The 16748-nt window shown below is 50.1% G+C and overlaps 2 long non-coding RNA genes across 2 annotated transcripts; both read right to left on the bottom strand.

Annotated features, from left to right (window-relative positions):
• Positions 1-130: 130 nt before the first annotated feature.
• Positions 131-10974, bottom strand: LOC118253931 (uncharacterized). Its single transcript, XR_004780566.2, has 4 exons — positions 10476-10974; positions 9971-10138; positions 8933-9058; positions 131-734 (listed from the first exon to the last, which is right to left on the bottom strand). It is a non-coding gene; the product is annotated as an uncharacterized LOC118253931 (long non-coding RNA).
• Positions 10975-11937: 963 nt separating this feature from the next.
• Positions 11938-15272, bottom strand: LOC118253926 (uncharacterized). Its single transcript, XR_004780564.2, has 4 exons — positions 15004-15272; positions 14595-14876; positions 14048-14143; positions 11938-12658 (listed from the first exon to the last, which is right to left on the bottom strand). It is a non-coding gene; the product is annotated as an uncharacterized LOC118253926 (long non-coding RNA).
• Between the last annotated feature and the right edge of the window lie 1476 nt (positions 15273-16748).

Raw genomic sequence — 16748 nt, 5'->3', positions numbered from 1 at the left:
TCCCCTCCCAGGGCTGTGTTGTTGCACGTCCTCGGGCTGGAGCAGCGTGGTTACCCTGCAAATTGGGCAATCGTACAATCGTACCTTCTCCTCAGTGAGCTGCTTGGAAGCCGGCCGCTCAGCGCTGACCTCGAGGGGACTCTTGTAAACGCTCACCAGCGCAGGCCTGGTTCTGAGCAGCCTTTTCTCCTTCTGAGCGGTGGCTGAATTGGTGCTACTTAGGGACATTATCCTCGCGGCTTCAAGAAGCAGGCAATCAAGTAATTATTTTATCATCTCGCTGAATTGCAGAATACTTGCTACGTGCCAGGCTAGGCGGCTCACGTATCAGGAATCAAACTAATAAATACCAGGCCAGGCGCACTAAGGGGCAATTTTCCCTTCCTCAAACCTTATTTCTCCCTACACCAGGTGAGGCTGTGTCCTTCCTCGCTTAGTCTGTAACTCCTAGACCCACCAAACCCTGCAAGGAGTAATACGGCCACGCTGCTAAATTCCACATACGAATGTGTGTATTAGATTTGCAGACGACTTGCTGAAGGACTCATCACGCCACTGATACACATTAATTGCCATTTGTTTTCATTCTAGTTGCAAAAGTCCTAGAACAGAGGTAGGTGATCACACGTGCAAGTAGAGCAGACGACACAAATACCAAACTCCCAGGAAGCCAAACTGTCTCCCAAGCTGACTCTGGCTCCGTTGCAGCAGTGAACAAAGATGATTTGCAACAACTTCCACAAAACAACAACAAAGAAGCATTACAAAGGCCGCACACTGTTCACATACTTATAAATATGAGCACATAAAACTGTAACACTATCAGATGTCTCCCAGCACACAAACAATTTTGAGTAATTCTTCCCACCTGGTTTAAATTAATGGCCCACGACCTCCCCTGTTATCCTGGTATGAAGGCATCAATGCCAGAACAAAATAGGATGAAAATGCTTTTATCCAGTAACTGTGTATAGCTACTTCATGCCAGTAAATCAGAGGGCAACGCGCGACAGAACTCACTTCTGCGAGCCTCGGTATCCCTTTCCAAAGGACTCGAACAAACTCTTGTAGCCATCTAGTCACTGAGGCCACTGCCAGGCAGATGCAAATAAAGGAAATTGCACAAGGGCAGCTTGCAGCAGGACAAAAAGCCCTCAGCCCCTAGGTGTCTGTCCATTCTATAGCAGAAAGGAAGCCGTACAATGTGTTTTTTTTGTCATTTTTTTCCACTTAAAACTAAAGGGAACGGCAACCTCTTAGTCTTTTTCACTTGTTTTAGATAAGCCAACATCGGGTTCTTAAAGGGACAAACAAGTCTTTAAAAATAGCTAAACTGGTTTTGGAGAGACAAAAAAAAAAATGAAGTAGGTGCTTACAAAACAACACGAGTGTTTTAATGATTCCCCTCAGATGTTACTTGTTAGCATCTGAGATCATTGTTTTCCAGCTGCCCGTAGTAAACATGACCTGAATTTTCAGTGATGCAAGCACAAAAAGCAATCCTTCTCCCTCTTCAAGGCTCATCCTTAAGATGTCTCAGAGTTGGCTTGTAGCAGGACGTTCACTAACTGCTGGCTCGGCTGAAAGACAACGACGAGGCGCCCTTTTCCAGAGCTGTTACTCTGCACTTGACCACTTGCTAACGTCGGAAGGCAAAACCCCCTCCTTTTTCCTGCACTGCCACGCCGTGGGCTCGCTTTCCCTTCGCTCAGTGAAGTTCTGCACCATAAGCGCAGATCCAGAGGGACGGGGGATGCGGGTCGGGGCTGGAGAGGGAACAGTTCCCTCTAGTGTAGCACTGCTGCAGGAGGCCTGGGAAAGGCTCGCAGGCATCCGAAGATGCTCTCGATTCCAGAACCCCATCTGCAGCTGAAATGTGTGCGCCTCCCACGGATGCAAGCGACCTCTGGGGCTCCCGGCAGAAACACGCCGGGTTTTTTCCCCCGCAGTTCCGCTCACCCAGACTTTTACTTGCAGGATATGCAAACTCGTGGCTGCGCTAGCATAAAGCTCGTTTTTTTTTTTTCCTCTTGCGAATTGCAGCGAGCCACCTAATAAATCAAACGCAACCCCCCACCCTCTTTCCTACAGCAGTTGTCAAGCTCCAGTTACGACAATTTGCGGTAAAATATTACTCACCAACACTTTGGCCTGTGTGAGAAGCTCTGCCTCCGTAAAGACAGCACCCTAAATCACTGCTTTGTCACAGAAGCCACAAGCATAACCAAAAGACTTATTACACGCAGACATTATGAGAACAAGGCCAACGAGACAATAGCTTCCCCGGCTTCCTTTTTGTCAAAGCTTTCATTAATGTTGTGAACGGCTTCTTCTGCTGCAGCCGCTGCCGGCTGCCTGCCGCAGCCCGTCTGGCAGCAGCGCGGCACAAACCAGCCCCAGGGAGCCCCAGCAGCAGCGAGACCGAGCATCTCCTCGCGCTCAGCATCTCCTCGCGCTCAGCATCTCCTCGCGCTCAGCATCTCCTCGCGCTCAGCATCTCCTCGCGCTGGGTCAGACCCTGCCCTCCCCAGGGACTCCGGCAATTTCCTTTTAGTCTCCGCGAGCTTGCGCCGAAGCCATGGGAAGTTATCACAGTGGGGCATTTTAAGCGCATCAAGGCTTTTGCATTTCGCCATTGATGTGGCCGGTATTTTTTTTTTTTGTCTTTAAACCTGCTGCAAAATGAGTCAAAGATATGAAATAACCCGAGAAATTACAGCTGGGGTTGAGGGCCTGCAGGAGATGGGCACATGGGCAGTGGGCACCAAGTGTGGCCGCACAACAGCTGCGTGTCCTGCCGCAGCCCCGACCGGTGGGAGCAGAGCTTTGAGGACAACTCGGCTCCCCCGGCCACTTGTACTCACAATTCGGTGTTCGCAGGCAGGAGCTAGCACAGTAATCCCCACGCTCTGGCACTCACGCCCTGCATTCCCCCAGAAAACCTGCAGCAGGAGCGAGGGGAAGGGGCTGCTCTCGTTTGCACAGCAGAGGGGGGAGCAGGGCAGGACCCGGCAGCAGAGGCTGGGATGCACCCGCTGCGGGACAGGACGTCTCTGCTCCCCAAAGGCAGCCGTGCTGCACAAGGCAGCCTTTGCTGAATTCTGCACCGTGCATGCCAAGGAACTTGGGATTTGAGAACACATACGGAGCAGCAGCCTGTGCCCTGCTAGGAGCTGACCAGCCAGAAAAGCCAGCTCCTTCCCAAACTCCGCAAGGCTGCCCGCTGGGAAACGTCCCTTCCCCTCCTCCTGCAACAGCCCAGGCCTCCAGCACGAGCTCTGAGCTTGCCCTGATCATAACAAGTAAATCAGCAAACCCTGCCTGCGCTTCTATCTCCCTTCCTTACGCACCCCAGGCTTTATCAACAACAGCTTATCAGCAGCAGCCACTCGGGAGGAACAGCCCCACAGCACTATCGGGCGCCACGGGGCTGGAAGCGCTGCTGGCAGCCGGTCTCACCAGCCGAAGGGATCGAGCTGGCTCAGCACCTCCAGGAAAAGCCGGATTCGCTCCCGTACATTGCCAAGAAAGACCCAAAAGCCCACGCACTCGCTGCACAGAGCTGTCTGCCGCGCATCGGTCCTCCCCGCCACGGCGGCCGCAGGAACCCAGCTCATCCCTGTCCCCGTCCCCACTGGGGACACCCTACAGCTTGCACGGGTGTACGGGACTGCCTGCGGGAGGGCCCAGCACCAGCAAGGCTCCTTTGGGCCACCATCAACGGGAACAGGCGGGAGGGGAGCATCCCACCCCACCTACGAGGACCCCACAAACCAGCCCAGCACCCGCTGGGTGCCCGCTCCCCAGCTTGCACCGAGCCCCTGCAGCGCAGGAGCGCGGCCGTTCCTTAACGCACGGCCCCCTTCTGCTCCAACATCGGCTGCACGTAGCCCCGTGAGATGTTCAGCCCCTGCCCTCGCACGACGGCAGCGGCTCTGGCAGCAGCCATAGTCCCGTCCGCACGTACCTGCAGGGAAAGGACTCTGTCCTCGCAAGACGTTCCCTCCCTCAGTGACTCACGCCATTCCCCACGCGCTGCCAGAAGTAAAATACATTAAATAAACTGTACCTGGAAAGGCAGGGTCTGCAGGCATAAAAGCAGTTTTTCTGTTTCCTCTCCCTTTTACTGGCTGTTTTTCTGCCGCCTCGGCTGGCGGAGAGGCAGAGCCCTCCAGAGCTCCTCTCAATATCACGATCGAGGGCTCTCAGGAGAGAACCTGGAAACGCGCCCCCTCAGCAACCACCAGAAGAAATCCTGGGGCAAACAGATCACCTCGATATTTAAATACTAAACCACATCCAATCTCTAGTTCATAAAACGTTTTCATTGAGACTGCCCCTGTCCTTTCCCGCGGTATCTTCACACCTCTAAGACGCTTTTTCGTTCTGTTTCGGGCAGCTCGGAACGAGACAAGCATTTTCAAGAATTTCTTCAAATACACACCGAACTTTAAATGCAGGAAGAAAGCAAGGCTGAGCAGAGCACTGGGAACAGTGCTCTTCCGAAGGTTACAGGCTACTAAAACCTAGCAGTAATAGACTTGTTTCTTTATCTTTCACAACTGTACTGATGTATGCGCTTGCAGAGGGTACGGCCCACCTCTGTAGGCTACTGAGTTGGTGAAATCTGACCAGTGGCAGCACTTGGAAGTGTTTTCTGGATGATATTCTTCAAGGACTGGACACTGATCTTGCAGCCCAACCTACACGTTGGATTTCTTGGGAAAAAGCACCTTTGGTGCAGAAGAAGGGGCCAAACTGGTCAGCTACCAGCGTGCAAAGTGATAGCTGAACAGAAACTACACTTCTATCAAAGCCACTCATTTAAATGCAAGAAAATAACAGTAATAAACATCAGAATGTGTAAGCATTCTATTTCAAAGCAGTATTTACATACACAGATGCACTTTGGTGTGTACTTCCTCACTGTCAGAATAGCAGATAATTCACACGCTTTAGAAGCATTAATTGCTCACAGTGTGTGAGATCGGGAAGGGAGCACAAAGGGAGATTTGTGCACCAGAGGGCAAAAATTAATCCTGAAAATTGTGCGCAGCGGGAACTCTCACCTGTCAGCTTGGTTTGGGGCCCTGGGATGAGTGAGTCAATTTTCCAGCAAAGGAAATATCCTACCTGGGTGACGTGAAGCAAAATGAAAGCCTAACCAAATCCTGATAACAGTAATTAAAAATAACAGCCCGGCACAGGAAATTAAACCTTTCACATGAAGCGCCAATTAAACCCGTGAACCCGATTCAGAAAAAAATAGAAACTATGTAAACAACCTGGATTAAAGTTCAAGGCACCTTCTCCCAACCTTCCTGCAAACTCTCGGGTGCAACTGGCCTTTTGATCCTCTCCCTGTTACCCTCTCTCTACGGACAAATTCTGGTACCTGCAGAGGCTCTCCTTCAGGACAGCACGTACCGTGCTCGGACCATTCCTCCCCACCTACAGCCAGCGCCCTGAAACTTAGCTGTTCATTCACAGTCGCTCCTTTCACCTGCAAACACTACTTTACTTCTGCACAGGGGCTCTCACTCCTGCGATTTCATCACTGGTCTTACAATAAAGGAAGAATTAAAGAGCCCAAGAATCTGCTGCAGCTGTGTGCAGTACAGCACACCCCAGACCCCATTTGTAAAAGAAGCGCTCAGCGGTGATGACGACAAACATTCCTGGATACACGCGGCATCAGCAGAGACCAAACACTGCAGCATCGTGTTAGCAACCAGTGTCAGCCAAGAGATGATACAAACATTAGCTTTCCAGCGAAGAATTTTTAAGGCACTGGTAGATTCTTGTCACACAGTGCATTTTAAAATAGTTCATAGTAAATGACGGAAAGTAACCCTTTAAATACATGAGCTTCTCTGTACATACGAGACACTTTTCTCATGTGCTTTAGTCCTGGTAATCACCACCTGCAGCTCTCCTCAAACACTTCGAGAGGCTTTGGTGAACGTCTTGATTCCGGTACTGAGTCCTGCCACTGTTTTGCTATTGACTTCGGCCCTGACAGTGCTGACATAACACATTAAATGGGCAACATGAAATCAGAAAGTTGAAAGATTTTTCTCTTAATGTTGTAAGAATGAATTCGAAAGTAGCTTTAATCTTTCTCATCACCACACTCCACCTCTCGTGTTTAAAACCAGCAGGGGTTAATGCTAGCTAGAAGGTTGCCAGCCCCCAGCAGAACCCTCCTGCTTCGCTCCCCAAATACCCTGACTCTTCTGCAACACCTGCTTCTTGTTAGCAAAACAAATAAACAGTTTGTTACTAACCACATGTATAACTCTCTACCACTGACATTTCTTTGCATGTCTCAGACCACAGTTTCCTTTGGAAACCCTGAACTTACGTGCTCCTTTAGTTCTTACGTTTGTAAGGCTGTAGAAAGATGAGAAAAACAAGAAAACACGCACGGACAGAAGCTACAGTATCTACAGCAACAGCTGAAACACAAACTAACCTAGGGCTTGTGAAATTCACCCCGCGAGGAAGTTAAAAATGAGGCTGACCGGCACACGCCGCGGGTGTTGTAACCAAATCTCAAGGGCTCGGTGGCAGCTCCCAGGCAGGGCTGCTGCTGCCAGCTACCTGCTCCCATCGCCCTGCGCAGAGCGAGAGAGAAGCTGCCACACGGTTCCAAGAAAAAAAGGAAAGGCACCAGTCCGCCCAGGCTGTTTGGGTAATAGCGGTCTGCTCCTGGACACCTTTGTCCCCAGGAGGCCTTGGAAAGGGCTATTTAGCTTTGAAGACGCGCTGCCGGCAGGCAGGAAGCACTGCTCCTGCCCCAGCTCAGCACGGCCGACCTGCAGGGCAGCGGGTGACGGCGACGGGAAGCAGCTGAGCCCGCACACGTGCAGCAGCTCCAGGCACCAGCGAGCAGCACGCTCACAGCTCTCCCCTGCCCCCAGAGCTACGTGGTTTGCCCTGCTAGGAGGGACGGGCAGCGAGGAGCTTTGCGGCAGGGGCTGCCAGCAGCACAGGCGCGGTGCTGCTGAAGGGGAAGAACAGTTTGGGTGCTGGTTTCTGTGACTGCCCCGTCCCCAGATGTGACAGCTTTCCGTAGTGACAAAGCCGATGGCTGCTTGTGCAAACGAGCTGGGCAGAGGCACAGAAGGTGCCTGCCTGAATCCTCCGGTGGCTGGAGCCCTGCGCCACGCACTGCAGCCACAGAACCCAAAAAACCACCAAATTTCCCTAGTCAGGTGTGAAAAACTGACTGCGTTAGGTAAACTGTTCCTACCTCCACTTCCTCACCTTCCTCCACTCCTTTCCGCTGACAGCACCTATCACAAAACGGGCTCCAGCTCACCTTGCGGGACCTCAGCAGCAGCAAACCAGAGCCCGGGAGTAAAGGAGCCGTGAAAAAAGGCACAGCTGCGGCGGAAAAGCCGCCTGCTTCCCTCGAGCCGGCCCCTGCTGCTCCCAAAGTCGGACTCCCCTGAGCAGCTGGCAAAGGCGAAGCCCCCCGCTCCTCCAGGCGGGTCCGGCCGGCAGAGCCCCGGTACCTGCTGCTGCCTTCGGGTCCGGGGGAGCAGGGCTGGGACCGGGACCGGGCTGGGGCCGGGCTGCACGGCCCGTGGGCGCCCCCTGCTGCCGCCCCCCGTGGATGGAGGAGCTCGGACCAGCCCCGGGGCTGGCTAAAGGAGGCTGCAGGAGGTCACCCACCGGTGCCCCTGGCCCGGATTAAATGGGGCTGAAGTGGGATGGCCGCTGCGGTGCTGGTTTGGGGGCAGTGTGAGCGCTGACACCCATGGGTGCCGCCAACCGGTGCTGCTCTCGGTGTGGCGTCCTGCGGGCAGCTCCCGAGGGACGCAGCCACCCCCCAGCGCCCTAAAAAGCCAGCGTGGGCTGCAAGTGAGGTGTAGCTTGGTCCTGCTGAAGTGTGGGTGACCGAACGGGGAGCGGAGGCACCGCTGGGCTTGGCTGCTACCGAATGGGAAAGATGAGCCTGGAGACAGGCTGCAGTTGGCATGCTGACGCTCACAGAGGCGGCGGGGCGTGGGGGGGAAGCCGGGACTCTAACCTCGCTGTCATCGTTGCTTTTCAGCTCTCCACGCTGTTTTTAAAGCTGTATTTCTCACCGAAGTCACCTTTGGATTGCTACTGCCCGTACCCACACAGCCTCGTAGCTGGGCATGCACATGTACCCTGTCACTGTATTAATCTGAATTTTTAAGCACAATGTCCTTAGCAAAGTCTAGCTTTATCAAAGTCACTTGATAGCTTTAATGAACACAGACTTTGTTTTATGAGGGAAGGGCCAAAGAGCGTATTTATGACCAGCATGGTTTAGGTATCAGAGAATCCTGCTGTGACCAGGAGGCAAACTCATGCTCCGAACGTGGCATGAGATCTCGGAGGGCCTGGCTCTTTCCCCTACTGTCCTTTCATACTCTTTGCCTTTAAGTTTACAGCAAAGTTACATTAGACTTAATCCACATGTAATGAAGATTTTTAGTACATAAAAACAAGCACACTTTTCTTTTTCCTCTGCAACCAAAAAGTCCAGTTGCAGGCTACAGGGCTGCCTGCATTTGTTAGGAATTCCCCTCCTGGATTTTATTTGCATGGGAAATATGGCAAAAGAAAGGGTGCCTGAGCAGCACGGTGAATCAATACCACTTGTGGGCCTGCTTTTTCCAATGATTAGAACTTAATGAGTTGGAAATATATCCGTCTTCTAAAACTCACAGAGCCATAAAACAAACTGTGAGGCACTGAGTATCGCTGCTCACCTTCTACTACACATACACAGCAAGCATGATTTGGCATTTTTCCTATTAGAATAGAATAGAATAAAATGGTTCAGCTGGAAGGGACCTACAAAGATCACCAAGTCCAACTTAAGCTGTTTGTTCACATTTTGAAAGCCATTCGAGTTTTCAAACATACAAAGTTATGCTGTAAGACACAATACCTTCTGTCAAAGCAGCTTGTCCAAAAACGAAATTCCAAGACTCAATCTGGATAAAGGTCTGTCATTGTTATTCCCACAACACACAAAGCAGCTGTCTTTTCTCCTTCAGGTATTTCAACAGATCCCCTGGGGGAAAAAAAAATCAATGAAAAGGTTTTTGTCAGGAAAAAAAAAATAACTTTTGTTAGGATAGAAACAGAAGTATACAGAAAAGCTGTGAACACACAGGATTATTTTTACATATGTAAATACACACTGTTGAACAGGAAAGTCTGAGTATTCAGACACAATAATATTCCAAAGAGAGACTTTTTAAGTGCAAGTCCTCTTTGCAGTTTTGGGCCTTCAGACAAATTAGCCCTTTTTAAAAATTATTTTTTATTTTATTTGGTTCACAGATTGTTGAAATATTATTTATAAAAGCAGAAAGAAATGACAGTAAGAAATCTAGATATTTGAATCTACTTCTGGCTGCTAGAAGAAAAAAAGTCTCCCTAAACCTATGGATACTAAGTGGGCTCAGCAAAATCGCTAGTAGACCACATCACAAAAAAAATCACCATTATGAATGATCAAACAGCAAATTTTATTCCTGTAGTCCCCCAGATTTTTTCTTAACTTAACCAAGTTTGACAAGAACATAAATCCTACATTATTATGCTCAACAACAGGCAAAACATCTATCTGTCCACTGCATTAATTTAGGGAGTTTATTTCTCATACTCAGTGGCTGACAGAGCATGGACTTGACAGATGTAACAGCGTAATTCAACCAGCTCACGAAGCATGAGCCTGCTGCTCTTAGATCATCCTGCTGTCTGCAGTAGGACTACTTAAATTAATAAAAGTTACAGAACCAAATAACTGCAGGAGCTGGGATTTGGGCTTGCAAGACACCGACATCTAAACTGTTTTCACACCTGTTCTCTTCAGTACAAGGCACCAGGAACAGTCTTTTATCAGACATCTCCCCTCTGATTAGTGACTAACAAAGAATCCCAAGTTCCCTCTGTTCATCGATTTGTCAGCATTATGTACCTGCATGAGTTTGTAGGCTACCTGTAGTGTGTTCATTTACTCCAAAAGCACACGCTGTACGTGAAACTGGAATGGGTTCCAGGATTTTTAGTCAGATCACTGGAAAAGGCTTCACAGTACTCCTTCAACCATGTCACATAATCTTCTGTGCTGAATCCTCGAACAAACCTGTAGAAGGAATCCAAAACAACACAAGGTTATTAATTTTCTTGCAGCAGGATAAGCCAACCAACTTGCTCAACAGCTTTTTCTCAGAGCTGTAATATCCCCACTTATTTCAATTTTTAATGAATTTCAATCCATTTTGTGGCAGAAAAGTACACGCATAGCTGCTACGTAGCATTTAGAACATGCCCCAACTACACATGCAATCTTTTACAGCTCCTGACAATCCCAAGACCTTGTTGCACCGACATTTGCCACCTTAAGCAGTGACTAAAGGATAAAATAACAACGTGCACTGGTTCAAACTAATGCACCCCACAGCAGCAATACGGATGTTTACCGATAATTACTGCAACGCAGGATATCTTCTGTTGTAACAGACCAGGGCTTTGCTTATTGAAGCCCAAAAGAGCCGATGAAGGAAGAGGCAAATATTCGCGCCAGGCCCTGGCACGCCGCGTTTGCTGCTGATTTGGTTATTTTCAGCATACATTTACAACAGGAAGGCGTGTGAGAGGAGGAGCGTACTTTCTGAGCACGGTTAATTAAAAAGTCGTGAAAACGACACGGGAAACACTAACGCAAATGCGCTGCGATTCCCCGTCCCCGGCCGTCGCGGGCCGGGCGGAGGGAGGCCAGGTCAACCTCGCAGGCCGCGGTGCTGCCGCCGCCGCTGCCGGGCCCTCGGTGCCGCCGAGCCCCGGTGGGACGAGGCCTCCGCCCGGCCCTCGGCTGCTGCCGGCCCCGGCTCCTCGCAGCGAGCCTGGGGGCTCGGGGAGGGCCGGAGACGGAGCCCCGCGGCCCGGAGCCTTCCCCCGGCCGCCGCCCGCCTGGGCCCTCCGCCCCGTTCTCCTCACGGGGGCGCCGGGACCGCGGCGGGCGGAGCCGCGGCCGGATCGGGGCCGGGGCCGGGGCCGGAGCCGGGCCCGCCGCCCTTCCGTGCCCAGCCCGCAGCGGCCGGGCCCCAGCCCGCAGGCCCCGCCGCCCCGCAGGCCCCACAGCGCTGCCCGCGGATCCCCAGCGCGGCCCCGGCCGGAGCTGCCCGCCGTGCCGTGCCGTGCCGTGCCGTGCCGTGGAGAAGCCCCTCGCCTCGGTCCCCAGCCAGCCTGGGGTCGCTTTGGTCCCTCAAGTCGGTGTCCCCAGGACTGCGGGTGCCCCCTGAGCCGGGCTGCTGGCTCGCAAGGCCCCCCACGAGCAGCCCGTTTACACAGCAAAGCACGGCACGGAGGATGGTCATCCCTGAGCTGGGCGGATAAAATCACCGGGGTGGCTTTTGTGGCACAAGCAGAGCAAATGGTGGCAAGGAGGGAACAACAAAGAGGGCCGCACCAAGTGCGTTTCAACTTTATACACCTGTGCATCACTCCACCAGCCAGAGCTGTGTGGAAACAGCAGCGAGCGAAAGGGACCTTCGTGATCTCGGTAGTGAGAGCATCGCCCTGTCTGGGGCAGAACTTGTGTAGGACTCGGAGCAATGGGGAAATGAAGCGCCATGGCCAACAAGGCACCGTGCAGGGTGTCCCGAGGGAGTCGGACCATCCAGGGGACACCCTGCTGACAGCCAGGAGAAGCTTTGCACGGAAACGTTACGGTGTGAGCTGTGCCTGGGCTTACTGGTTTTTGTAGGCGTGCCCTCTCTATTCCTCTGCCAGAAGCAGCATTTCCCCAACACACCTAATAGTTCTTTGGTGTTTTTATTAAAACAACAAACAAACAAAGGTCTGATATTTAACACTTGTGATGTTTTCCGTGTTCAGAAGCTTTAGCAAACATCACTGAGGCGTGGTGGAAGATACTATGTGCAGATGAAGGAAGAGTTTAGCCCATGATACCAAAATACGCTGTTTTATTTTTCCTGATATTTTCATTATTCTCTCAAACATTTCAAAAATGCATAAACCAAAACAGTGAAAAGACAGGGATCCCAGGATTCCCAAGAACTGTTTGCCAATGCCCTGACAGGGATTGAATTTCACACCTCCCCTTGCAGTGGCCTGACTCCTGTGAGCCGTCCCGAAGCAGGATGTTATCTGCTGCACCCGAAGCCGCTGAGTTAGCACGGCTGCTATATTTAGTGCTCAGATGTTCCTGGAATCCAGTTCTGCGCTCGGATCCCGGTGCTTCTCCCTCCGCCTCTCAGCTTCTCCGAGACGATTTTGTCTGAAGTAAACAGAGGCTGTTCGGATGCCTCTGACATCTCAACCTCCATCGTCCTCATCGTCTTCAGGCACAGCACGGCATTAACCGGTGCTTCCCTGCAGCTGATAGCCAGCAAACTTGCTTCCAAACATTCCCGGTCTGTTCTCTGGCCAGAATTGTAAGCAGTAAATAATCTCGCTGTTTATGTCAAACAAACCAGCCACGTGTTACAGATCTGCTGTTTCTCATCCTAACGTTTTCAGCTCCGGCCTATTTTTCCTAAGTATCGCCTTAAGAGCTCTTCTCAGGCTGTCTGGGTTTACCCGTGCTGAGTGAGACATGAAGATGGAGTGACATCCACGTCTGCACAAACAGAAGTCCTGTCTGACAGGAAGATGGAGAAAAAAATTAGCCCATGAGACAAAAATATGTGATCCAAAGAGCTCCAGCTAAGGAAATGAGGAATTATGGTGGTTTTTTTTCTTCTTGCTTTTAAGGATCTGTAAAACGCAGGGTTATTTCCTACACAACTGCCAAAGTCTGGAGCCATTTATTTGCAGTGGCTTGTGACTGTTGAAAAGCAAACATGGAGATGGAACCAGTGAAATCCTGCCATGAAGCTACTGGAGGATCCTGTACGGAAAATAATTCTTAGTGAGCAGATAGAATAGACACAGAATAGAATAGATCCTTTCCTCCAAGGATGTCGGAGTGCTCTGCCAAAATTAACATGCTAACATCACACTGCCTTTCCTTGCTGAGGAAATACAGCACCCAGGCACGGTGGCGGGGACGATTTCATTTCTCTCGAGGTGTCTGAAAGTGCAGTGACGAAGCCTGAGCTGGTCGCTGCTGTGGGGAGACAGCGGCCCCGCCGGGGAGTGACTCAAGAGCTACCTGGGACACGGCTTCAGGCTGAGAACTGCTCTGTCGCTGTTTTTCTTTCCCTAATCATGGAAGCTGGCCTTTGGAGAGGCCAGCTACTACAAACAGTCTAAATTTGGGCAGTAGCTCTGGGCAGCAAAGCAGTGATTTCCACCACCAAAGGCATAAGCAGAGGTGCGAGGCTGCATTTTCCTCCTGTGCTCTCCTGACTTTGGCATAATCACAGACGTTTGTCTAGCTGAAAGCAAATGAGACAGGGTATGGAGACAATGAAAATACAGCCTGGCTCCAGCTAAAGGGTTGGCTGTCATCCAGATGCTTTCATATTTGATCCCTGCTTCTGTTAAGAGGGAAATATAAAACATTTTACCTTGCTAGCCTCTTAGAGGGGAGCTACTTTTGGCAATTAATTTGCATATCAAATGTATAAATACTCTCCCAGTATTTATCCTACTGTTGCAGGCAAATGGAGTTTCCTTTCTGAAGGAAGAAATCAGTGTCAATCAGTGCTTTGACATGACAAAGAAACATTCAGGGTGACTTACTGCTGACATTCGTACAGAGAAAAAATGTTCCCTTGCCTCAAAGGCATCCACAAATAAAAGATAGTGGAGATGAATATGCAGTGATTTATTATAAGCCCAACGAACGGCAACACTTTGCTTGGAACAAAAAGAGGATTTAGGATTTGCTAAATTCTGAAGAAAATATTTCTCCCTTAGTATTGCAGAGGTGAGAGAAGAACAGCCTGCTTGGGTCTTCTGCACGAGTAAGAGGAAGTTTTCCCCTTAATTCTAGGCAATTTTTAGCAAATGCCAGACATGAGCTAAGAAGGCTGTCGCTGCTGAAGGCTTGCTCAACTTGCTCCCATGCAAATCCTGATCTTACCTCTTTGAAAATGCTGGTTTCTTTGAAGGGTTTCTGTTTGCTTTTCTCTTTCTTCAGGGAAAAGGGGCTTCAACAGGAATGGTCATCAATTCGTAGCTGCTTCCGTGATTAGATTTGGATTCACGTAAGAGAAGCAAGATCGCACAGAAACAGTGCAAAACATTATGCCTAGGCAACCACACGAAGATCTGTACCATTTATACATACTGCCTTTTCTTTCTATAAAAGCTTAAAACAACAACTCCCAACCAAGGACTGCGGGTACGCAGAGCAAAGTTGAACCTCATGTCAGGGGTGATGATCACACATACTAATTGTGGAAGTGCTTACTGACTGAACAGCCTGATGCGGTGAGTTGCTAGAGGTAAATTATTCGGGGCTGGTGTCATGCCACAAACATCACTTGCATGGTATACGTTCTATACGGAACACAGCACACGAGTCTGTGGGGGGGAGGTTCAAGGTAAAACCCACACCCTTTTCTCCACTACTGCTTCCCCTTTGAATCTGATAAAGGGGTAGCTGTCTTTTACAGAAGAAAAGTTACCTGTCCTCCAGGCTGCAGGCAGCGTAAGACAGTGAACACAGGGCAGAGCCTGTAACACGGCTCAGAGACAACAGAGGTCTGACCCGGTACTGGATTGGAGAAATGGAAATCGAGCAGGCTTTTGGCTGCAAGCAAAACTTCAATAGGAAGGGGCCTGCGAAGACAGTCAGCATCTTCTGCGCAGGCGAGATACAAGATCCACTACGCTGAACGCTGGAATCCAAAGGGGGGATTCACTTCTGAGGGGTCCACAGATTCTTATGCTTCCTCCTAAGTCCTAAACTAAACAAAATCAGTTTGCAATGATCAGCACCATCTTACTGGGTCCTATTGTGTCACATTTTAAACCCTCCAGCCAGAAAAATCAGATTTATGCACTTCCTGCGCATGCTGACAAATACATTCCTACCTTATCCCCCAGTGCCCTGCAGCCCTCGCTGCCTGCAGGGCAGCAAACGCACAACTTGCTGGTGACAGCCTGTAGCTTAGACGAGGTACCCTTTGAATTTTAATCTTCGCACGAAGTCACAAGCTGGAGGTTGTGCTGAAGCAGACCTCTCCTCGCAACGGCCTACATCAAACTCCCGTTGGTCAGGCCGAGGGCTCGGCTGTTAATCAAACCGCTCCACTTCCTCCGCCGCGAGGAGCCGACGCGGTCGCTTGGCCCCAAGTGCCTCTGACTCCACGCATGGGCGGGGACTGCTGCTCCCGGCTCGAGCGCACATCTCGTTTCTGCTGGATGTTTTGATTCCTTATCTTCGAGTCATCGCAACTTGTTTACTGAACTCAAGTGTAAGGATTTTGACTCTGCCGCAGCAGTTTTCACAGGCCAGAGCATGAGGCTCGCCCTGTGGTCTTGCAAGAGCTTTTCTTTTGGCTTTAGCAAGCAAGAATCAGAGAGCCCAGGCAGCTGCTAATCACAGAAGTTGCACTCTGGCAAGAACAAATGTTTTGCCTCTCATTTTTAAGTGTGCATAAAAGCACACGGGAGGAAAGGACAAAAGAATCCAATGCTATCTAAAGTTAGGCACAAAAACAAAACCCACACTCCTCCAGGACCTTGTGGGACTTTGGCTATCTGGACTCTTACTAATTTCATCTAGTAATTCACATTTCACATACGGTGAAAACATCTTGTCTGGAAAACACCTGAGCAGTGCCTTAGGTAGGACGTCCAGAAATACCTTGATGCAATTACCTTTTTTTTTTTTTTTGCAAGGAAAAAATCAGCAGGGCCTAGGCCAGAGACATCTCATCTTATTTCCACCCATATCCCCAGAAAAGCTGTCCCCTGGCAGCTGCTCCTCTAGCATTTTGCCCTTCAGCTGCCCCAGAGCTGACCACAACCCACCAGGTCCCCTCCAGGAACAGGACTCTCAAGGTCAGCTCTGAGACGTGGCCATGCCCAGCCAGGGCAGCTCAGGGAGCTTTCGCAGCAGAACTTCTCTTGATTTTTGTTCCCTTATGTCAGTTATTGTGTAATCACCGAGTTACTTTAACAGGAAGGAAGAGGCTCAAAAACCCAACCTACTTTCACTAGCGTGTGCAATTAGGTGTTTTGTTAAATCAAGAGCTTTATGAAAGTGAAGAAATTTCTACTTGCTCAGAAATCCTGTAACAGTCCTTCCCTGCCCCTCGTCTGGCTCTCCATGCACTGTCAGACACAGGACACTCAGTGCTGTGAGGTTACCAGAATCCACAAGCTCCTGCCGAACAGAACAGCATTACTAACCCAAGTTCTGCTAAAGGAGCTTATTTTCAAACACCAAGAGCATGCATATTTCAGAAAAGTCATTTTATGTGACCGGCACTCCTATTACAACTCTAATGAATCCTCAGAAGGCCTTCCAAGGCAATAAGGAAAAGGCATTCCTAACGACAGCTTTATTCAACCAGTCCTTAACTAGAAGCCTACATGAACCTTGACCAATTACTCTTGTAACACTGGATTTATTATCTTTTTAAATATCTGTTAAGTTCTGGATGTCGTTAGTTTTATTCTTCAGGTAGCTGACGGCATCTCAGGAAATAAGGTAAGAAAACCAGCTTTCAAGAAAACCTTGACTGATTGTCAAAGTCAGAGCAACACCACTAATGCCGTTCATTTACTAAAATGATTTTGGTGCAGGAAAGTGATCGAGTGATAAGGCTGGA

The sequence above is a fragment of the Cygnus atratus genome, chromosome 18 (genome assembly GCF_013377495.2).
Source record: "Cygnus atratus isolate AKBS03 ecotype Queensland, Australia chromosome 18, CAtr_DNAZoo_HiC_assembly, whole genome shotgun sequence".
Taxonomy (NCBI): domain Eukaryota; kingdom Metazoa; phylum Chordata; class Aves; order Anseriformes; family Anatidae; genus Cygnus; species Cygnus atratus.
This window is presented reverse-complemented; position numbering and strand designations above follow the sequence as displayed.